This window comes from Dama dama, chromosome 21 (assembly GCF_033118175.1).
Source record: "Dama dama isolate Ldn47 chromosome 21, ASM3311817v1, whole genome shotgun sequence".
Taxonomy (NCBI): Eukaryota; Metazoa; Chordata; class Mammalia; order Artiodactyla; family Cervidae; genus Dama; species Dama dama.
In genome coordinates this window covers 54,237,256-54,262,331 of record NC_083701.1, presented here as the reverse complement: position 1 = coordinate 54,262,331, position 25,076 = coordinate 54,237,256, and positions in this window count along the sequence as shown.

Genomic DNA, 25,076 nt, shown 5'->3' with positions numbered 1-25,076 from the left:
CTATCCACAGTTGTTAAGATACTCATTCCAGAAAATGTCACTAATTTGGAAATGGGTGGGAACATGTGATATTGAATATAGTTTAATATGGGGAGTTATGACAATTAGGTAACATTACCCATATTGCTTGTACTATGGTAGCAAAATACTTTGAAAGAAGGAATTAAAAGAAAAAATAGGCAGAAAAATTATTAACTGACTGTTTTAAAAAGAGATACAAATTGTAAAGGACTCATCTGAAAGGTAGAGGAATAGTGAATGTGAAATACTAAAGGGGAGGATATTAAAAGGGAGAATTACCATTGAGAGGTAAAAGATATCAGAACTGGATAGCAGAAATGGAATGTGGGAGGTCAGTAAATGAGGAGAACATGTACAGGATACCAAAACCCTTGAAGGATTACTTTTGGGGACTCTAAATCACTTCATGTCACTCCTTCAGACAAAACCCTCAGAATAAAAGCCAGAATCCTTCAATGGACTTTTCCATGGTCTTTCCCCTGACTTCTCTACCCTTATCTCCTCTGATGCTTCTTCTTGTTCACTCGTTTCTAGATATTCTGACCTCTCTTCAGGGCCTTAAATGTGGCAGGCCCAGCCTATCCTATCCTAGTGTCTTTGTGTAGGCTATTCCCTTTGTCCATGGGGATATGCACGTGGCTCACCCCCTCTTCTCCTTCAAGTCTTTGCTCACATGTTACCTTCCCAATAAGGCCTACCATGATTTTTCTATTTAAAATTCCAATCCTTCCACCGACCACCTCGCTATATATTTTTTCAAATAGTATTTTTCACCTTCTAACAAAATGCGCAGTGCATACTATGCTTATCTTTTATTTAATTCCCCTTCTCCTCTGAATAAGAATGGTGTAAACACCTCGAGGGCTGGAATTTTGTCTAATTTTTTTTCTTGATATATCTCAATCATCCAAAACAAGGCCTGACTCATAATAGGTAGCCAGTGAACATTTATGGGATGAATGAATGATGGCATTGCTTGCTTGCTAACCCCATCAGTTGGCACGAAATAGTTGCTGAATATCTGAATTAAAGAATCAGTGAAACTTCATGGGCTTGACTAGAAAAATCTTACAGGTGTTGAGATAAAATTTCAAGTTAACAAGAAAATGTAAATCAAAACTTTGTTCAAAGGCCAACTAGTTATTCCTTCCAGCTACTGGGCTTCCCAGGTGGTACTAGCGGTAAAGAACCCTCTTGTCAAATGCAGGAGACACAAGAGATGCCACTTTGATCCCTGGGTCAGGAAGATGCCCTGAAGGAGGAAATGGCACCCCACTCCAATGTTCTTGCCTGGAGAATCACATGGACAGAGGAGATTGGCAGGCTACAGTCCATAGTGTTGCAAAGAGTCAGACACGACTGAAGCGACTTAGCATGCACGCATGCTAGGATGATACAGCCTGGAGGGAAGGGAATTCAATCTAATTTATCTTCTTTCCATCTCAATGATTCCAAAAATAGACACTCAAATCTTTATTTTCATAAAATTTTAAATACTCATATACAGTTTATAAATACTGACCATGAACATAAAAATTTTAATCTTCCAAAATAAAAGGTTTTAAAATAAGGAAAATTAACATGTAAAATGCATTATGTATATCAGTAAGCTAGAAGTGCTATTCTAAATAGCACTTCTAAAATATTCTAAAATATTTGGAAATATAGTAGCTTAAATTTAATGTGAAAAAATTGATTTTTGGCTGAAGTCAGTTTCAAAACAACCTTGATATTTTAACCTTTTCTGAAACAAATGAATCATGTGCAATCTGACCAGATGAATTTTTTCCAGAAATGGCTCAATCTCTAGCCATGTTTCCACCATTATCTCTGGCAAGAGGGGATATTGACACATAATGACAGTTACTTTGACTTTGTATTTTTGCCACAAAATTCATCTTTCTGTGTTAATCAGCATTTTATTTTCACTTGGCCATGCTGCCAAATGTGGCTAATTGGCTTTGGAGCCATGGGATTGGATCAGCCTAGGTCTTCTTAGGACTTTCCTATTTAATAAGACTCAAGTTTAAGGATACATTCATATAGATGAGTTGTGACAAGCTACAGTGATCCAAGTTTTGACATTTTATTTTTATTCTTTCTATCACCAGCTTGCAGTGGCACCAGAAATTTACCAAAGCCTTGAAAGAGATCATAGTAGAGAGTACTTTGACCATGGTTACATGTATGTAGTTTTCAATAAGGAGGTCAGTTTTCATGCTACCTTTCTCCTGGAGAAGATGTTCCCTAACAGCCACGTCTCTTTAACTAAAAACAAAGCATTGGACTGGGCATCAATCCTCTACATTTTTCAAAGAAAGGCTGTATCTTAATCACACAGTAGAAATTCTTCTAGGATATTAAGTGAAGAGTACACAGATGACAAAAAGAATAGATTTCAATATAAAAATATATTGTTGTTGTTCAGTTGCTCAGTCTTGTCCAACTTTTTGCAACCCCATGGACTGCAGCACTCCAGGATTCCCTGTCCTTTGTGATCTCTCGGACTTTGCTCAAACTCACAATTTTGGCTTTTAGGTAACTTAGTTTTATATTCAGTTCAGTTCAGTTCAGTTCAGTCGCTCAGTAGTGTCCGATTCTGCAACCTCATGAATCGCAGCATGCCAGGCCTCCCCATCCACCACAAACTCTCGGAGTTTACACAAACTCTCGGAGTTTACGTAAACTCATGTCCATGGAGTCGGTGATGCCATCCAGCCATCTCATCCTCTGTCATCCCCTTCTCCTCCTGCCCCCAATCCCTCCCAGCATCACGGTCTTTTCCAATGAGTCAGCTCTTTGCATGAGGTGGCCAAAGTATTGTAGTTTCAGCTGCAGCATCAGCCCTTCCAGTGAACACCCAGGACTGATCTCCTTTAGGATGGACTGGTTGGATCTGCTTGCAGTCCAAGGGACTCTCAAGAGTCTTCTCCAACACCACAGTTCAAAAGCATCAATTCTTTGGTGCTCAGCGTACTTCATAGTTCAACTCACATCCATACATGACCACTAGGAAAACCATAGCCTTGATTAGACGGACCTTTGTTGGCAAAGTAATGTCTCTGCTTTTTAATATGCTATCTAGGTTGGTCATAACTTTCCTTCCAAAGAGTAAGCATCTTTTAATTCATGGCCACAATCACCATCTGCAGTGATTTTGGAGCCCAAAAAATAAAGTCTGACACTGTTTCTACTGTTTCCACATCTATTTCCCATAAAGTGATGGAACCAGATGCCATGATCTTAGTTTTCTGAATGTTGAGCTTTAAGCCAACTTTTTCACTCTCCTCTTTCACCTTCATCAAGAGGCTTTTTAGTTCCTCTTCACTTTCTGCCATACGGGTGGTGTCATCTGCATATCTGAGGTTATTGATATTTCTCCCGGCAATCTTGATTCCAGCTTGTGCTTCTTCCAGCCCAGCGTTTCTCATGATGTACTCTGCATATAAGTTAAATAAGCAGGATGACAATATACAGCCTTGACGTACTCCTTTTCCAGTTTGGAACCAGTCTGTTGTTCCATGTCCAGTTCTAACTGTTGCTTCCTCCTGCATACAGGTTTCTCAAGAGGCAGGTCAGGTGGTCTGGTATTCCCATCTCTTGAAGAATTTTCCACAGTTTATTGTGATCCACACAGTCAAAGGCTTTGGCATAGTCAATAAAGCAGAAATAGATGTTTTTGTGGAACTCTTGCTTTTTCGATGATCCAGTGGATGTTGGCAATTTGATCTCTGGTTCCTCTGCCTTTTCTAAAACCAGCTTGAACATCTGGAAGTTCACGGTTCACGTATTGCTGAAGTCTGGCTTGGAGAATTTTGAGCATTACTTTGCTAGCATGTGAGATGAGTGCAATTGTGCGGTAGTTTGAGCATTCTTTGGGATTGCCTTTCTTTGGGATTGGAATAAGAACTGACCTTTTCCAGTCCTGTGGCCACTGCTGAGTTTTCCAAATTTGCTGGCATATTGCATGCAGTACTTTCACAGCATCATCTTTTAGGATTTGAAATAGCTCAGCTGGAATTCCATCACCTCCGCTAGCTTTGTTCATAGTGATGCTTCCTAAGGCCCACTTGACTTCGCATTCTAGGATGTCTGGCTTTAGGTGAATGATCACACCATCATGATTATCTGGGTCGTGAAGATCTTTCTTGTACAGTTCTTCTGTGTATTCTTGCCATCTCTTCTTAATATCTTCTGCTTCTGTTAGGTCGATACCATTTCTGTCCTTTATCAAACCCATCTTTGCATAAAATGTTCCCTTGGTATCTCTAATTTTCTTGAAGAGATCTCTAGTCTTTCCCATTCTGTTGTTTTCCTCTATTTCTTTGCATTGATCACTGAGGAAGGCTTTCTTATCTCTCCTTGCTATTCTTTGGAATTCTGCATTAAAATGGGAATACCTTTCCTTTTCTCCTTTGCTTTTCATTTCTCTTCTTTTCTTAGCTATTTGAAAGGTCTCCTCAGACAATCAGTTTGCCTTTTTGCATTTCTTTTCCGTGGGGATGGTCTTGATCCCTGTCTACCCTACAATGTCACAAACCTCTGTCCATAGTTCCTCAATTAACATCAGGGAATGTCATCCTATGCTGCTGTTTCTGTTATTGTTGTTGATGATGATGAATATCATTCCTATTCTTGTTAGATTCTCGTAAAAGAAAACCACTGTTATTGTTAGCTCTTTCTATATTCCATGTAAGCCAATCTATGGGATACTCCAAACAAAAGACAACACACCCTCTCGTGGAGAAATGGAAGGCTGTATTCAAAGAAATGTGTTCTTAAGCCCAATGATAAATTGTGAAGAGGCTGGGACAAGACAAGGAGTAAGGGTGATAAAATATTCAAACATTTTGCCACTAATTGCAAAAACAAATGATGGAGACCATGAATGCAAAAGACATTTTAAGGCAGTAAAAACTTGTTTAAAAAGTAAAAAGTGATAGGGTCTGCATAAGTTAAATTCCCTAGCAGGTCATGGCACTAGAGCAACATTTTCTGTGCAACTGAAGAAGGTGATTTAGACAAGGGCTTTCTAACAAATGTTTAAGATTTCTTTTTAAAGTAAACATATTTTAGAATTTCTATTTGCAATGTTTTAAAACTAATTCAGTACAGTTTAACTCTTCGCCTTAAACCTATATTTCCTATAGCACCTTGAGCGTGCCAGTCATTGTTTTGTCAATCACAATTCTTTTAGGAATACAACCCCTAAGTTTAGAGAGATATTTCTGTAAAATTTATAGGAAAAAAAGAAATATTCAGAAATGTAAACAATGCTTATCTGTAAGTGGAGAGATCATAAAAGATCATGCTACTGCTGCTAAGTTGCTTCAATCGTGTCCCACTCTATGCGAACCCATAGACAGCAGCCCACCAGGCTCCCCCGCCCCTAGGATTCTCCAGGCAAGAACACTGGAGTGGGTTGCCATTTCCCTCTCCAACGCATGAAAGTGAAAAGCGAAAGTGAAGTCGCTCAGTCATGTCTGACTTAGCGACCCCATGGACTGCAGCCCACCAGGCTCCTCCATCCATGGGATTTTCCAGGCAAGAGTACTGGAGTGGGGTGCCATTGCCTTCTCCATAAAAGATCATACGAGGGGTTTATTTTTGTGTTCCTTTCTGTATGTACCAATTTTTTAAAATGTGTACTTACTATTTTCGAAAATAGAAAAAGTACTGCTTATAAAGAACTACAATGTTCTGGGAGACCAAGAGAAAGGATCACTTGGTGGTTAGTTTATTGAATGCTAACACTGTGGCTGGCTTAGTACTTAAACCCATTTATATGTTCATATGTTGAAAGTCTTTGCTCATACTTACTGTTAGTTTGTTTCAGGAATTTTTGTTGTCATTTGGTCAGAGGGCATATACCTGGACTAGAATTGATCAGAAATAATTTCACTTGGTATATAAGAAAAGGCAAACAGCTGAAATAACTAAAATGGTTTAGATTCTCTCACACATGCTGATTTCTTAGAGAAAGAGAGAGGGTAATAGAATGGTAGGATTTGGACTTGCATAAGCCAGGTGACTCATCATTAACCCTTTGTAGACATAAGCTCCCCAAATCTTCCCTCTAATATACTCTTACTGCATTCATTCCCACCTCAATAAATGGCATCCATTCATTCAGAAATCTAGAAGTCATTCTTGAAAACTTCTTCCTCATTCGTTACAACAAAGTCATCATCAGCCAACTGAAGAGTAAACAAAAAGTGATATATTTATATAATGAAATATTATTCAGCCAAAAAAGGAATAAAGTAATGATACATATTATAACATGGATGAACCTTGCAAGCATTATGCTAAGTAAAAGAAACTGGACACAAAAGACCACATATTGTAAGATTCTCTGTATAAGGAAATATCCAGAATAGGCAAAACTATAATGATAAAAAGCAAATAATTGGTTGTCATGAGCTGAGTGGAGGAAAGGAAAGAAGCGTACATTAGTTTGCTAGGCCTGCATAACAAAGTATCACAGACTGGGTGGCTTAAACAACAGAATGTATTTTCTCACAACTCTTGAAACTAGGCCTCTGAGATCAAGGTATTAGCAGTGTTGATTTCTTCTGAGTCCTATGTCCTTGGCTTGAACATGGATGTTTTTTCCCTGCTGTCTTCATATGATCTCTCCTCTGCAAGTGTATGTCCTAATCTATTCTTCTTAGAAGGACACTGGCCATATTGAAGTATGGCCTAACATATGACCTCATTTTACCTTAATTTCCTCTTTAAAGATTCTGTCTCCAGATATAATCATCTTCTGAGGTACTCAGAGATGGGGCATCTACATAGGAATTTGGGGAGAGTATAATTCAGCTCATAACAAGGAACAACTGCTTAGTGGGTATGACTCTTTCTTTTAGAATAATGAAAATGTTCTGGAACTTGATGACGGTAATGGTTGCAAACATTGTGAATATACTAAATGCAGCTTCCCTGGTGGCTCAGACAGTAACCATCTGCCTGCAATGGTTTATTTAGTATGGCAGGAGACCATACTAAGTGCTACAGAACTGTACACTTAAAATGGTAAACTTTATGTTGGGTGTATCTTACCACAGCAAAAAATCACCATCTAGTCATACTGATTTTATCTCGTAAAATGCCTTGAATCAGTGTACAATTGTCATCCTAATTCTACTATTCTAGTCCAAGAGTGAAAGTGAAAGTCACTTAGTCATGTCTGACTCTTTGTGACCCCATTGACTGTAGCCTGCCAGGCTCCTCTATCCATTGGATTCTTGAGGCAAGCATACTGGAGTGAGCTGCCATTTCCTTCTCCAGGAGATCTTCCTAACCCAGGGATTGAAGCCGGGTCTCCTGCATTGCAGGCAGTTTCTTTAGCATCTGAGCTATAGGGAAGTCCCATTGCTCTGCTTCAGTTTGTTCTCTGCCTTGAAGCCAGATTGGTCTTTACAAATATGGATTAGATTATATCACTCCCCATGTCAAAGCCTTTTAGTGGTTTATCATTTTATTTATAATCAAATCCAAATCTTCCAGTTGTGGCTACAGGCCCATCAAGCTCAGATCTTGGCCTACATCTTAGTTTTCTTTCTCTCCTGCTGCTTAATTTTGTGTAGTCTCACTCTTAATCTTTGAGCAATCCAGAATCATTCTCTTCTCCATGCTTTTGCATATGCTATTCTCCTCAACCCCCACTGCCTTCCCTTCATTCTTTGCCTACCTTTGCATACCTTCACCTTCCATCATTCTCCTCTTAACTTAAATGTTGTTTCTTCAGAGACACATTCTCTGATTTTTCATCTAAATTATTCTCTTTTACTTTCTTCCAACTTCATAGAACAATTATAATCTACTTATCTGTTTATCATGAATTATTGGTCTGTTTTTTCCATCACACTGAAGCCTTGCAAAGGTAGGGACAATGTTTATTTGGTTAACTGATACATTCTTAGCACAGTATAGCATGTAGTACATAGTGGAAATTAAATATTTTTATATAAAACGATATTTGAATAAATACAAATGCAGTAAGACTGAAAGATTTCATAAGCTCTATCCATCCAGAGAGAATGTGATTCGTAATTAAATTTACCTGATTTTCCATAATATCAATGAAAAAGCTCTCATAAACTGAGAGAATCTCACATAAAAAAGTCTCATGGTGCTGTAGTGTGCTTTCAAAAACTTCCAGTAAAGCATACACTAAGGACCAACACCTGCTGAAATGAGGACAGGACTCAATAAAGAAAGAAGTGGACATTTATAAAATGTATAATAGATTTAATCAAGAAAATGAGAACTTTAGATTTTTCTTTGGTAAATATATTGAAGGAAAAAAGAGAAAAGATAAAGTAACTTGAAACAAGAAAAAATATAACTAGGAGCATGCAATGTCAAGAAGTCGTGATATAATTCTATGAATAAATTTTTGCTCAAAAAAAAAAAAAAAAAAGGGACTTCCCTGGTGGTCCAGTGGTTAAGAATCTGCCTTCCAGTACAGGGAACACGGGTTTTATCTCTGGTCAGGGAGCTAAGATCCCATATACCTTGGGGCAACTAAGATCGCACCCTGCAACTGCTGAGTCCTTGTGCTGCTAGGAAAGATTCCACATGTTGCAACAAAGATCCCGTTTATAAGAAAATAATTCAAAATGAATTTATTCAACTTTGAAAGATAAGATAATGACTCCATTAAATAGACTTACCAAAGAATTTTAAATGTTTTCAAAAACTTTAAAATTCATTTCGTTAAGTTGCGTAACCCTGTTACAAAACCAGAAACAAAAGAACAAAAACTGGGAAGAACTATAGATTAATCTCATTTACAACCATAAGTACGAACATCTCAAGTTACATGTTCACAAATTATAACAAGTAACTTTTTCACAGAATAATAAAATGACTAGGATTTATTCTAGAAGTGTAATAAGTTTCACATGGAGAAATCTGTTTATAAAATTCTACTAGATTAACACATTCAGAGAATATTATACACCTATCTTGTTATAAAAAAAAGGTGTTTCCCATGAATCAATACTATTATTAATAAAATCAAACTAGGAATAAATAGGTTCCTCCGTAATTTAATTAAGAAAATTGTCACAAAAACTTAGTAAACATGGTAATGGAGAAACATTAAAACACTTCCTAGTTAAGTCCTGACCAAAATAAGAATGCATAATACCATCATAGCTAATAAAACTAAAACTCTACCAATGCAACAAAGCAATAAAGGAAAATAGGAATTTGGAATAACAAACTCAAACTTTTATTATTTGCATATAATGGAATTATTACTAGAATTAGAGGGAAGGTAAAAATAGGTTTATACAGTTTCAACATACAAAAATCAATCACTTAACAAGTAAATAGAAAAATAGATTTAAGGGATTGGATTCGATAGACAGAGTGCCTGAAGAACTATGGATGGAGGTCTACGACATTATACAGGAGGCAGTGATCAAAACCATCCCCAAGAAAAAGAAATCCAAAAAGGCAAAATGGTTATCTGAGAAGGCCTTACAAATAGCTGAGAAAAGAAGTGAAAGGCAAAGGAGAAAAGGAAAATACCCATCTGAGTGCAAAGTCCCAAAGAATAGCAAGGAGGCATAAGAAAGGCTACCTCGGTGATCAATGCAAAGAAACAGAGGAAAACAATAGAACAGGAAAGACTAGAGATCTCAAGAAAATTAGTGATCTAAGGGAACATCTCATGCAAAGATGGTCACTACAAAGGACAGAAACGGTATGAACATAACAGAAGCAGAAGATATTAAGAGGTGGTGACAATACACAGAAGTATACAAGTATACAAAAAAAGATCTTCATGACCCAGATAACCACGATTGTGTGATCACTCACCTAGAGCCAGACATCGTGGAATGCAAGGTCAGGAGGGCCTTAGGAAGCATGGCTATGAACAAAGCTAGTGGAGGTGATGGAATTTCAGTTGAGCTATTTCAAATCCTAAAAGATGATGCTGTTAAAGTGCTGCACTCAATATGCCAGCAAATCTGGAAAACTCAGCAGTGGCCACAAGACTGGAAAAGGTCAGTTTTCATTTCAATTCCAAAGAAAGGCAATGCCAAAGAATGTTCAAACTACTGCACAATTGCACTCATCTCACACACTAGCAAAGTAATGCTCAAAATTCTCCAAGCCAGGCTTCAACAGTATGTGAACCAAGAACTTCCATATGTTCAAGTTGGATTTAGAAAAGGCAGAGGAACCAGAGATCAAATTGCCAACGTACATTGGATCATAGAAAAACCAACAATGTTCCAGAAAAACATCTACTTCTGCTTCATTGATATTCCAAAGCCTTTGGTGCATGGATCACAACAAACTGGAAAATTCCTCAAGAGACAGGAATACCAGACCACCTTACCTGCCTCCTGAGAAATCTGTATGCAGGTCAAGAAACAACAGTTAGAACTGGACATGGAACAACAGACTGGTTCCAAATTGGAAAAGGAGTACATCAAGGCTATATATTGTCACCCTGCTTATTTAACTTATATGCAGAGTACATCATGAAAAATGCTGAGCTAGATGCAGCACAGCTGGAATCAAGATTGCTGGGAGAAATATCAGTAACCTCAGATATGCAGATGACACCACTCTTCTGACAGAAAGCAAAGAGGAACTAAAGAGCCTCTTTTTTTTTTTTTTTTTTTTTTTTATTATTATTTTTTTTTTCCAGTGGGTTTTGTCATACATTGATATGAATCAGCCATGGATTGGGAATACATGTAAAGAGCCTCTTGATGAAAGTGAAAGAGGAGAGTGAAAAAGTTGGTTTAAAACTCAACATTCAAAATACTAAGATCATGGCATCTGGTCCCATCACTTCATGGCAAATATATGGGGAAACAATGGAAATAATGACAGATTTTATCTTCTTAGGCTCCAAAATCACTGCAGATGATGGCAGCAGCCAGGAAATTAAAAGGTGCTTGCTCCATGGAAGAAAAGCTATGACCAATGTAGACAGCATATTAAAAATCAGAGATATTATGTTGCCAACAAAGGTCCATCTAGTCAAAGCTATGGTTTTTCCAGTAGTCATGTGTGGATGTGAGAGTTGGACCATAAAGAAAGCTAAGTGCTAAAAAATTGATGCTTTTGAACTGTGGTGTTGGAGAAGACTCTTGAGAGTCCCTTGGACTGCAAGGAGATCAAATCAGTCAATCCCAAAAGAAATGAAACCTGAATGTTCATTGGAAGGACTGATGTTGAAGCTGAAGCTACAATACCTTGTTAAACCAGTGTGAAGAGCTGACTCATTAGAGAAGCCCCTGATGCGGGGAGGGATTGGGGGCAGGAGGAGAAGGGGACAACAGAGGATGAGATGGTTGGATGGTATCACTGACTCGATGGACATGATTTAGAGCAAGCTCTGGGAGTTGGTGATGGACAGGGAAGCCTGGCGGGTTGCATTACAAGTGTACGCAGAGTCAGACACAACTGAACAGCTGAATCGATCTGAGGGGATTATTTCGGCATTGTGTAGCTGAGGTGATCTATGAATGACATTAAATCCCAAAATCATTTTTTTAAAGTAGCAATTTTCTAAATAAAAATTAACTATTTCTGCACAATGTATGATGTAGCAGCAAAGTTAAATGGCAATTAACAGACTGGAAAAAATATTTGCTACAAATATGACAGAGAAAGAGAACCATCTAAGAGTTCTTACAGTTCAATAAGAAAAAGCAAATAACCTAAAAATGAAAAGAAACAATAGTTATAACCTGGTAGTTCTTAGAAAAAATAAAAAGGGCCAGCATACATCCAAAAATATGCCTAAATTTACCAGTAGTCAGGAAAATTCAAATTGAAGCATCAATTTTTCCCCATCAGATTAGCAAAACTTTAAAAATCAGTGATAGCCATTGCTGACTAATATGCAAACTGGTGTTCTCATGAACTGTTGGTTTGTATATAACCTGGTTCAACATTCTTGAGGTCAACTTGATAATATTTTTTAAACTTATGATTTAAAATATTCTTCAACCAGCAATTATATATTAAAAAATCCATGTTTGATGTCCTTGTCCTCTCCTGCAATAATGCCCTTGCTAGATCCCCACACTTTGTGTGTGAGATAATCTCATAAACCCAGTCCAACTAAGTACTTCCCAAGGTCACAAGTCAGTTTTTCTCCACATGTTCAGTCACAGTTTCTCAAGCATATTCCCAGGTGGCTGGCTTATAAAGGCTGCCAATCTCAGCCCTATTCTGTAACAGACTTGGTAACCTATCCCCACAACCATCTTCAGTTCAGTTCAATCGCTGAGTCGTGTCCAACTCATTGTGACCCCATGGACTGCAGCACACCAGCTTCCCTGTCCATCACCAACTCCTGAAGCTTGCTCAGATTCATGTCCATCAAGTCTATGATGCCATCCAACCATCTCATCCTCGTCTTCCCCTTCTCTTCCTGCCTTCAATCTTTCCCAGCATCAGGATCTTCTCCAATGAGTCAGTTCTTTGCATCAGGTGGCCAAAGTATTGGAGTTTCAGCTTCAGCATCAGTCCTTCCAATGAATATTCAGGACTGATTTCCTTTAGGATTGACTGGTTGGATCTCCTTGGAGCCCAAGGGATTCTCAAGAGTCTTCTCCAACATCACGGTTCAAAAGCATCAATTCTTCAGTGCTCAGTCTTCTTTATTATCCAACTCTCTTATCCTTACATGACTGCTAGAAAAACCATAGCTTTGACTAGATAGACCTTTGTTGGAAAAGTAATGTCTCTGCTATTTAACATGCTTTCTAGGTTTGTCATAGCTTTCCTTCCAAGGAGCAAACATCTTTTAATTTCATGGCTGTAGTCACCGTCTGAAGTGATTTTGGAGCCCCCCAAAATAAAGTCTCTCACTCTTTTCATTGTTTCTGCATCTATATGCCATGAAGTGATGGGACCTGATGCCATGATCTTAGTTTTCTGAATGTTAAGCTTTGAGACAACTTTTTCACTCTCATCTTTCACTTTCATTAACAAGATCTTTAGTTCTTTGCTTTCTACCATAAGGGTGGTGTTATCTGCATATCTGAGGTTATTGATATTTGTCCTGGCAACCTTGATTCCAGCTTGTGCTTCATTCAGCATGGAATTTCACATGACATACTCTACATAGAAGTTAAATAAGCAGGGTGACAACATACAAACTTGACGCACTTCTTTCCCAATTTGGAACTAGTCTGTTGTTCCATGTCCAGTTCTAACTATTGCTTCTTGACCTGCATACAGATTTCTCAGGAGGCAGATAAGGTGGTCTGGTATTCCCATCTCTTGAGGAATTTTCCACTTTGTTGTGATCCCCACAGTCACAGGCTATGGCATAGTCAATGCAGCAGAAGTAGATGTTTTTCTGGAACATTGTTGCTTTATCTATGATCCAATGTACGTTGGCAATTTGATCTCTGATTCCTCTGCCTTTTCTAAATCCAACTTGAACATATGGAATTTCACAGTACACGTACTGTTGAAGCCTGGCTTGGAGAATTTTGAGCATTACTTTGCTAGTGTGTGAGATGAGTGTAATTGTGCAGTAGTTTGAACATTCTTTGGGATTGCCTTTCTTTGGAATTGAAATGAAAACTGACCTTTTCCAGTCTTGTGGTCACTGCTGAGTTTTCCAGATTTGCTGGCATATTGAGTGCAGCACTTTAACAGTATCATCTTTTAGGATTTGAAATAGCTCAACTGGAATTCCATCACCTCCACTAGCTTTGTTCATAGCCATGCTTCCTAAGGCCCACTTGAATTCGCATTCCAGGATGTCTGGCTCTAGGTGAGTGATCACACCATCATGGTTATCTGGACCATAAAGATCTTTTTTGTATAGTTCTTCTGTGTATTCTTGCCATCTCTTCTTAATATCTTCTGCTTCTTTTAGGTCCATGCCATTTCTGTCCTTTTTTCATCTTTGTATGAGATGTTCCCTTGGTATCACTAATTTTCTTGAAGAGATCTTTCCCAATCTGTTGTTTTTCTCTATTTCTTTGCATTGATCACTGAGGAAGGCTTTCTTATCCCTCCTTGCTCTTCTTAGGAACTCTAAGTTCTTAGAAATTCTACTGCATTCATATGGGTATATCATTCCTTATCTCCTTGGCCTTTCACTTCTCTTCTTTTCTCGGCTATTTGTAAGGCCTCCTCAGACAACCATTTTGCGTTTTTGGATTTCATTTTCTTAGGGATGGTCTTGATCACTGCCTCCTGTACAGTGTCACGAGCCTCTGTCCATAGTTCTTCAGGCACTCTATCAGATCTAATCCTTTGAATCTATTTGTCACTTTCACTGTATAACTGTAAGGGATTTAAGTTATACCTGAATAGTCTAGTGGTTTTCCCTACTTTCTTCAAAGTATGTCTGAATTTGGCGATAAGGAGTTCATGATCTGAGCCACAGTCAGCTTACAGTCTTGTTTTTGCTGACTGTATAGAGCTTCTCCATCTTTGGCTGTACAGAATATTATCAGTCTGATTTTGGTGTTGACCATCTAGGGATGTCCATGTGTAGAGTCTTCTCTTGTGTTGTTAGAAGAGGGTGTTTGCTAATACCAGTGCTTCTCTTGGCAAAGCTCTGTTAGCCTTTGCCCTGCTTCATTTTGTACTCCAAGGCCAAATCTGCCTGTTACTCCAGGTATCTCTTGACTTCCTACTTTTGCATTCCAGTCCCCTATAATGAAAAGAACATCTTTTGGGGGTGTTAGTTCTAGAAGGTCTTGTGGGTCTTCATAGAACCATTCAACTTCAGCTTCTTCAGCATTACTGGTTGGGGGATATACTTGGATTACTCTGATATTGAGTGGTTTGCTTTGGAAATGAACAGAGATCATACTGTTGTTTTGGAGACTGCATCCAAGTACTGCATTTCAGACTCTTTTGTTGACTATGAAGGCTACTCCATTTCTTCTAAGGGACTCTTGCCCACAGTAGTAGATATAACGGTCATCTGAGTTAAATTCACACATTCCAGTCCATTTTAGTTTGCTGATTCCTAAAATGTCAATTTTGACCACTTCCAATGCGCCTTGATTCATGGACCTAACATTCCAGGTTCCTATGCAATACTTTTCTTTACAGCATTGGACTTTACTTCCATTACCAGTCCCATCCACAACTGGGCATTATTTTCGCTTGGCTCCATCTCTTCATTCTTTCTGGAGTTATTTCTCCACTCTTCTCCAGTAGCATGTTGGGCACCTATCATGTTGGGGAGTTCATGCCTTTTCATACTGTTCATTGGGTTCTCAAAGCAAGAATACTGAAGTGATTTGCCATTCCCTTCTCCAGTGGACCACATTTTGTCAGAACTCTCAACCATGACCTGTCCATCTTGGGTGGCTCTACATGGCATGGCTCATAGTTTCATTGAGTTAGACAAAGCTGTGGTCCATGTGTTCAGTTTTGATTAGTTTTCTGTGATTGTGGTTTTCATTCTGTCACCATCTGATTGGTAAGGATAAAAGGCTTATGGAAACTTCCTGATGGGAGAGACTGACTGTGGGTGAAACTAGGTCTTTTCTGATGGGCGGGGCCATTCTCAGTAAGTCTTTAATCCGGTTTTCTGTTGATGGGCGGGTTTGTGTTCCCTCCCTGTTGTTTGACCCCAGACCAAACTATGGTGGAGGTAATGAAGATAATGGTGACCTCCTTCAAAAGGCCCTATGCATGCACTGCTGCACTCAGTGCCCCTGACCCTGCAGCAGGCCACTGCCAACCCACGCCTCTGCCAGGGACTCTTGGACACTCACGGGCAAGTCTGGGTCGGTCTCTTGTGGGGTCACTGCTCCTTTCTCCTGGGTCCTGGTCCACACAAGGTTTGTTTGTACCCTCCAAGAGTCTGTTTCCCCAGTCCTTGTATAATTTCTGTAATCAAGCACCACTGGCCTCCAAAGTCAAATTCCCTGGGGGTTCTCAGTCCCTTTGCCAGATCCCCAGATTGAGAAATCTGTTGTGAGTCCTAGCACTTTCTTAACAGTGTGAGAATTTATTTGGTATAATTGTTCTGCAGCTTGTGGGTTGTCTGCTCACTGGCTCTATGGTGGGGTGACTTTCTCCAAGAGGGCTTATGCCACACCCAGGACTGCTGCACCCAGAGCCCCTGCCCCTGCAGCAGGTAACTACTGAGCCATACTCCCACAGGAGACGCTCAAACACTCAAAGGCAAGTCTGGCTCAGTCTCTGTGGGGTCTCCTGATGCACACAAGGTTTTGTTTGAGCCCTCTGAGCATATCTGGCAGGTATAGGCTTTGATTCTAAACGTAATTTTGCACCTCCTACCATCTTGCTGGGGCTTCTCCTTTGCCCTTGGACATGGGGTATTTTTTTTCGTGGGATCCAACTTTTCCTGCCAATGGTTGTTGAGAAGCAAGTTGTAATTTTGGAGTTCTTTCAGGAGAAGAGCGCATGTCCTTCTATTCCACCATTTTGAAGAAAAAGGGGCTTCCCTTGTGGCTCAGCTGGTAAAGAATACACCTGCAATGTGGAGACCTGGATTTGATCCCTGGGTTGGGAAGATCCCCTGGAGAAGGGAAAGGCTACCCACTCCAGTATTCTGGCCTGGAGAATTCCATGGACTGTGCAACAGAGTCCAGGTCGCAAAGAGTCAAACACGACTGAGAGGCATTCACTTTCACAACCATCTTGGCAAAAGGCAAGTAACTCAGTTGCCTTCTGTGTTCCAGAAAGTTAGAGAAATGAGTAAAGCAGGGAGACTAATAGTACATATGTGAGTGGTAGGCTTTTGAGAAAACTGCAGAGCATGTGCCCTGGCTAATGTAATTCATATTTATATGTGAAATATTCTAACTGTTAAACAGTTCACTAAGTTTTATTGGTTTTGTACCTTGAAACAAAGAAAACATAGCTTAGCTCATAAGCAATTTAATGATAAGCCTCTAATCTAGCCTTGGCCACCAGTCCAGTATTATCCACATTTGTGGTTAGTTTCCCATGGTAGCTCCTGGTATCCTAACCTGCCCATGTATCTTCAGTAGGACCATCACAATCCATCAGAGGCTCTAGAAATATTCCTCCAAAAGCAAAGAGTCTGATTATGGTCACTGAAAAGGCCTCCTTGGTTCCACTGTAGATACACACCTCTTCCCCAGTGACAAGTTCTGCATACCAAAGGGATAGAGTGGTGGTGAATACCTTTAGTTAAGCAACTTAAAGATCCTGGCACTCTTCCCTTAGACAAGAGTGCCTGTTCATTTTTCACCACAAAGTCACTGAAGTGATGCTTACCAGAGCAATGAAAATCTGTGCTCTCTCTCTCCCTCCAGAAAGAGATGCGTCTGGTAAATCATACACTGAAAAACTCAAATGACATCTGTCTACTAACCCCCAAACACATGACGACTATTGGAAAAACTATTCATTTAAAGAAATGTGGAAATATATAACAAATATAAAGTGTGTTCTGCTTTCTTATAGAGAAAGAGTTAAGAGACAACCACTTTCAACTTAAAGAAGAAGGTTACTTTATCCACTTGAGAGAGTAGACACTGCTTTCACAGAGTAATGAACCACATTTTTTCTGCCACACAGAATTCTGATGCTGTCAAGTATGGTATGACAGATGATCCTATTTAAAATTTTATTTTACAAAGCAAAATAGATATAGCTCAGCAACTCTGCATCTAATTGACTTAATTGCCTCATTCATCACATGACTTAAGTGAGCTGATGTTTTCTACTCTGCTTCACCCATGTAATTCTTGTAATATAAGAGCTGAGACATGGTGCCAGGCATGAGCGAGAAATTGTCTCTCCTGAGAAAAGATATCATTGGAGTGATGTTGGCTTTGGGTTCCAGTTTATTGAAAAATCAATGTCCATTTGTGCGACCAACACATATGGCTTTCTTCCAGCCTGATGATGGCTTTGGGAGGCTGGCTATCACCTAATGAAGTCAGATCAGCTTACCCAGCACCCGAGTTACAATTGGCAAAGTGACTTTGTCATTAAAACCCAGTTTATCATTCCTGTTGGTGTTTTTCTTCCCATTTCAAACCCTCCTATCAATTTCTCCTGAACCCACAGTATTGTTTTTCTCTCTGTAGATAACAGACCAATGGCTCCAAATTTTAACATTTCAAGGGGATTCAGTATGATGTTTGGTGCTCATAGGATAAACAACTTTCCCACCTGTCTGTGTCTTTCATTAGAGACAGGAAAATACACTTATACATATACAGTCCTACTTAGTCATGACTCAAAATAGACATTTTTATAAGTCAGAGCCAGCCTTGTAACAGGTTCCATTGAAATTTGTCAGTTTAGCTGTCTTGAGTAAATCAACAAGGTTAGTTTTGTCTAATGTGTTGGTATGTTCCAATAAACAGAATCCAGCTGACATTTTACAAAGGCTTTAAAAAATTAATTACCAGTAAAGTAATACCATCTCCCCATTTATTAAATGCAATGGCAATCTAAATTGCAAATGCTGGTTTTATTCCCCCTGATGTTCTCTTTCTCTGGAGAATACCCCTAGAGTGATAGTCACTGGCAACAGAAGCTCTGGCAAAGCAGTTGTGTTTTTTCTCCCTGAAATCTGCCAAGAGTAACAAATAATTCTGTTAGGAAGTGCTAGCTTAGCCACTAATCATGGTGACATGGTTCTTACTTGAGTGGATCATGTGAAGACCTCCCTTTCTATTAGTTTGGAAGGTTTTGATTACAGGTAACAGAAACTAACTGGCTAGTGTTAGGAAAAAGGAAAAAAAAAAGTATATAAATTTGCAAGGATACCAAGGATGTCACAGAAGCAATGTGAGGATAGGGAACCAGGCATAAAGACTGGGTATGAGTAAAGGCACTTCTGTTCTTTTATGCCAAGAGGGAGGAAGTCAGGATCTTTTAACTAAGCAGGATGGTCTAGAGCTGCTGCTGCTGCATGTAGGACATCACGGATGCTGCTGTTGCTGCTATGAATGAATCTAAATGGTCACTTTGGTTTTGTGTCCCTCACTACAGTCACTGTCCCATGTTGGAGCCTCTGGTTGATTGAGAGTGGGATATTTGCATCTGTTCTGTCAGATGCCACTCCAAAGAAAAAAGAAAGATCATCGGATGGTACTCCAATGATCTCTGGTTTCTTGCTAGGAAAGGGTGTTGGTGGAGAACTGCCCTATATGATAAATGTCCTCTACACTCAGAAGACAAGTACCTGAACTAGAAGACGCGGATGAAACCTGCCAATCTTCCAGCATATACTTAGAACCCTTAGAATTTGGAGTCAAAATAAGATGATAGAAACAGAGTATATGGTCATTTGTGCTTGACATTCCTAAAAAAAATGAAATCTGAAATAAGAACCTAAAGTTTGCAATGATTACAGCAGGTCTGAACAGGTAAATGTTATAAACTGGAGAGGTGATCCATGGCATGAACATTTCAAGGTCATGGAAATCTTGACCAATGAGGAAATGTAGTCTACTGACAGACATGTAAAAATTCTTACCTAAAGAGACATGTAAATGGTTCCTGTAGGAAACATAGGAAATAGGAAAGAAAAAAAAAAAAGCAGAGGAATAAGCTGGTTAGGAAGTAGAGTCTCCAATAAAAATCTCAAAGTTAGGATTAAATATAAATTCTCTCCTTCTTGAAACACTCTTGCCTTAGCCAACTTGGGCTCTATAACAAAATGCCATAGATTAATTGGCTTAAACAACAGAAATGTATTTTCCTACAGTTCTGGAAGCTGAAAGTCCAAGATTAAGTTACTGATAGTTTTGATTCCTGATGAGAACACTCTCCCTGGCTTTTAGAGGTTCACCATCTCACTGTCATCATCATCAGATGGTCAGTACCAAAGTCAGATTGATTGTATTCTTTGCAGCCAAAGATGAAGAAGCTCTATACAATCAGCAAAAATAACACCTGGAGCTGACTGTGGCTCAGATCATGATCACCTTACTGCAAAATTCAGGCTGAAATTGAAGAAAGTATGGAAAACCATTAGGCCACTAAGGTATGACCTAAATCATATCTGTTATGATTACATAGTAAAGGTGATGAATAGATTCAAGAGACTAGATCTCTTGACTAGTATATCAAGAGTCTGGTATATCTGGTAGTCTTATAGATTGCCTGAAGAACTGTGGACAGAGGCATGTAACATTGTACAGGAGGTGATGAAAAAAAAAATCCCAATGAAAAATAAATGCAAGAAGGCAAAGTGGTTGTCTGAGGAAGCCTTACAAATAGCTAAGAAAAGAAGAGAGGTGAAAAGTAAAGGAGAAAGGGAAAGATATACCCAGCTGAATGCAGAGTTCCAGAGAATCTCAAGGAGACTTAAGAAAGCCTTCTTAAGTGAACAATACAAAGAAATGGAGGAAAGCAGTAGAATGGGAAAGACTGGAGATCTCTTCAAGAAAATTGGAGATACCAAAGGAACATTTCATGCAAATACAGGCACAATAAAGGACAGAAATGGCAAAGATCTAACAGAAGCAGAAGAGATTACAAAGAGGGGGCAAGAATACACAAAAGAACTATACAAAAAGGTCTGATGACCCGGATAAAACATGATTGTGTGGTCACTCACCTAGAGCCAGGCATCTTGGAGTGTAAAGTGAAGTGGACCTTAGGAAAGCATTACTATGAACAAAGCTAGTGGAGGTGACAATTCCAGTGGAGCTATTGTGCTGTGCTTAGTCACTCAGTCCTGTCCAGCTCTTTGTGTCTCCGTAGACTGTAGCCCTCCAGACTCCTCTCTCCATGGGATTCTCGAGGCTAGAATACAGAAGTGGATTGCCATGCCTTCCTCCAGGGAATCTGCCCAACCCAGGGATCGAACCCAGGTTTCTCACCTTGCAGGCGGATTCTTTACCAGCTGAGCCACCAGGGAAACCCAAGAAACTGGAGTGGGTAGGATATCCCTTCTCCAGGGGATCTTCCCAACCTGAGAATTGAACCAGGGTCTGCTGCATTGCAGGCAGATTCTTTACCAGCTGAGCTACCAGGGAAGCCCCCAGCGGAGCTATTTCAAATCCTAAATGATGATGCTGTTAAAGTGCTGCCCTCAATATGTTAGCAAATTTGTTAAACTCAGCTGTGGCCACAGGACTGGAAAAGGTCAGTTTTCATCCCAATACTAAAGAAGGGCAATGCCAAAGAATGTTCAAACATACAATTGCATATGCCAAAGAATGTTCGAACTACATACAGTTCATATGCTAGCAAGGTTATATTCAAAATCCTTCAAGCTAGGTTTGAGCAGTATGTGAACTGAGAACTTCCAGATGTGCAAGCTGAGTTTAGAAAAGGCAGAGGAACCAGAGATCAAATTGCCAACATTTGTTAGATCCTAGAGAGAGCAAAGGAATTCCAGAAAAACATCTGCTTCTGCTTCATTGACTATGCTAAAACCTTTGACCATGTGGATCACAGCAAACTGTGGAAAATTCTGGAATACCAGAGCACCTTACTGTCTCCTGAGAAACCTGTATACAGGTCAAGAAGCAACAATTAGAACTGGACATGGAACAACAGACTGGTTCCAAATAGGAAAAGGAGTACGTCAAGGCTGTATGTTGTCATACTGCTTATTTAACTTACACGCATAGTACATCATGCGAAATCCCAGACTGGATGAATCATGAGCTGGAATCAAGGTTGCCAGGACAAATATCAACAACCTCAAATTTGCAGATGATACCACTCTAATGGCTGAAAGTGAAGAGGAACTAAAAAGCCTCTTGATGAAAGTGAAAGAGGACACTGAAAAAGCTAGCTTAAAACTCTCATTCAAAAAACTAAGATCATAGCATCTGGTCCCAACACTTCATGGCAAATAAATGGAGAAACATTGGAAACTGACAGATTTTATTTTCTTCGGCCCCACCATCACTGTGGATGGTGACTGCAGCCATGAAATTAAAAGATGCTTGCTCCTTGGAAGAAAAGTTATGACAAATGTAGCATATTAAAAAGCAAAGACATCACTTTGGTGACAAAGTTTTGTATAATCAAAGCTATAGTTTTTCCAGTAATCATGTATGGATGTGAAAGTTGGACCAGAAAGACAGCCGAGCACTGAAGAATTGATGCTTTTGAGTTGTGGTGCTGGAAAAGACTCTTGAATGTCCCTTGGACAGCAGGGAGATCAAACCAGTCAATCCTAAAGGAAATCAGTCCTGAATATTCACTGGAAGGACTGCTTCTGAAGCTGAAGCTCCAATACTTTGGCCACCTGATATGAAGAGCCAACTCATTGGAAAGATCTGATGCTGGGAAAGACTGAGGGCAAGAGGAGAAGGGGGTGACAGAGGGTAAGATGTTGAATGGCATCACTGACTCAATGGACGTGAGACATGGTGAAGGACAAGGAAGCCTGGCATGCTGCAGTACATGGGGTCGCAAAGAATTGGACACGCCTTAGCGACTGAACAACAACAAATCTTACTGTGTCTTCACATGACCTCTTTGTTCAAATTCAGGGGAGAAAAAGAAAAGTTCTGGTGTCTCTTTCTCATCTTATAAGAGCACTAATCCCATCTGATGCTCCACCTTCATCAGTTCAGTCACTCAGTCGTGTCCTACTCTTTGTGACCCCATGAATCGCAGCGCTCCAGGCATCTCTGTCCATCACCAACTACCGGAGTTTACCCAAACTCATGTCCATCGACTTGGTGATGCCATCCAGCCATCTCATCCTCTGTCATCCCCTTCTCCTCCTGCCCGCAATCCCTCCCAGCATCAGGGTCTTTCCAATGAGTCAACTGTTCACATGAGGTGGCCAAAGTGTTGGAGTTTCAGCTTCAGCATCAGTCCTCCCAATGAACACTCAGAACTGATCTCCTTTAGGATGGACTGGTTGGATCTCCTTGCAGTCCAAGGGACTCTCAAGAGTCTTCTCCAACACCACAGTTCAAAAGCATCAATTCTTCAGCACTCAGCTTTCTTCACAGTCCAACTCTCACATCCATACATGGCCACTGGAAAAACCACAGCCTTGACTAGACAGGCCTTTGTTGGCAAAGTAATGTCTCTGCTTTTTAATATGCTATCTAGGTTGGTAATAACTTTCCTTCCAAGGAGTAAGTGTCTTTTAATTTCATGGCTGCAGTCACCATCTGCAGTGATTTTGGAGCCCATAAAAAAAAGCCTGCCACTGTTTCCACTGTTTCCCCATCTATTTCCCATGAAGTGATGGGACCAGATGCCATGATCTTAGTTTTCTGAATGTTGAGCTTTAAGCCAGCTTTTTCACTCTCCTCTTTCACTTTCATCAAGAGGCTCTTTAGTTCCTCTTCACTTTCTGCCATACAAGTAGTGTCATCTGCATATCGGAGGTTATTGATATTTCTCCCGGCAATCTTGATTCCAGCTTGTGCTTCTTCCAGCCCAGCGTTTCTCATGATGTACTCTGCATATAAGTTAAATAAGCAGGGTGACAATATATAGCCTTGACATACTCCTCTTCCTATTAGGAACCAGTCTGTTGTTTCTTATCCAGTTCTAACCATTGCTTCCTGACCTACATATAGCTTTCTCAAGAGGCAGTTCAGGTGGTCTGGTATTCCCATCTCTTACAGAATTTTCCACAGTTTATTCCACCTTCATGACCTCATCTAAATCTGATTACTTCCCAAGACCCCATCTCCAAATATCATTACCCTGGGGATTAGGGCTTCAGCATGTGGATTTTCTTAGGACACTCTCAGCCTATAACTACGCTCTTCTTCAGGGTGCCACACCTTCATGGTTATCCTCCTTTGTCCCTGACAACTCTTATTCTGTTTCCTTTCAATTGTTATCCATTCTTTCTTGCATTCCTCTCTTTCTATTCTTCTTGCTATTCCTGGATAATCTTATTATCCATGCCCACATTTAATAAGCACTGAGGAGCAGATGTCTCATGAATCATCACTATACCACTCTTCTAATTTTTAAGTTTGGTCTAATCCACAAATTACTTATTTGATATCACTTCTTGGGATATTAATGATACTTCAAAATGAAAATATAAAAACTGAACTTTTAACCTGCTCCTTTCACCACCTCAAACCCCCCTAACCAACATACATGCATACAAGTATGTATACATATATAAATACCCAATCTTTTTCAGCATATTGTGTTACCATGATGGTACCACTGTGAATTACATTGCAAATTTACATTTGTTAGCATGATTAGTTTATTATTAGTTAATAAACTAATAAACCTGTTAGTTTATCAGTCAGTCAAGACAGTTACTTTACATCTCCTAACTGCTCCAGCATTGTTCAAAACTCTGGGAAAACAGCTGTCAGCCAGACAGACAGAGCCTCCACTATGTTAACAATATGATACAGTGATGTGCTGGCCTCAGATGCTCAGATGTGTTCAACTCTTTGTGACCCTGTGGACTGTAGCCCAATAGGCTCCTCTCTCCATGGTATTCTCCCGGCAAGATTATTGGAGTCGGTTGCCATTTCCTCCTCCAGGGGACTTTCCCAACCTAGGGATCAAACCCATATGTCTCCTACTTTGGCAGGTGGATTCTTTACCTCTGAGCCACCTGGGAAGCCATGATATAGTAATGGAATACATAAAATAAAAAATAAATAGGGTAATGTGGTAGAGTGTGACTGAAAGGCTGATATAGCTAGGGGAGCCCACTGGGAAAAGGTACCATATGATTTGAGATGTGAATGATGAAAAAATGACCTTGTTGAGACAGAATGTTCAAGCAGAATGAGCAAGGTCATTGAGATTCTGAAGGTCATTCTGAAGGTCTTGAGATGGAGGTGAGTTTCACATGTTCCTGTAGCTAAATGTAAACCAGTGTGACTAGAGTATAGTGTAAGAGAGGGATAATAGAGGGAGGTGAGGCTAGGAATTTCTATGAAACAATGATAGTCATATTAGATAGAACAAGAAAGAATTAAAACAGACAAAAAAGAAAAAAGAAAGTGGACTTGGCAGTTGAAGGAAAATACTTTTTATTGTACCTCCTGAAACATAAAGGAAAGAGAACTGGCTTGGAATATCCTCAGGCTTGAAATCTTCTTTCATACTGTTTGGAGGCAGATGTGGGCCTTTATATGTCTCTAAAGACACTCAATGGTAAA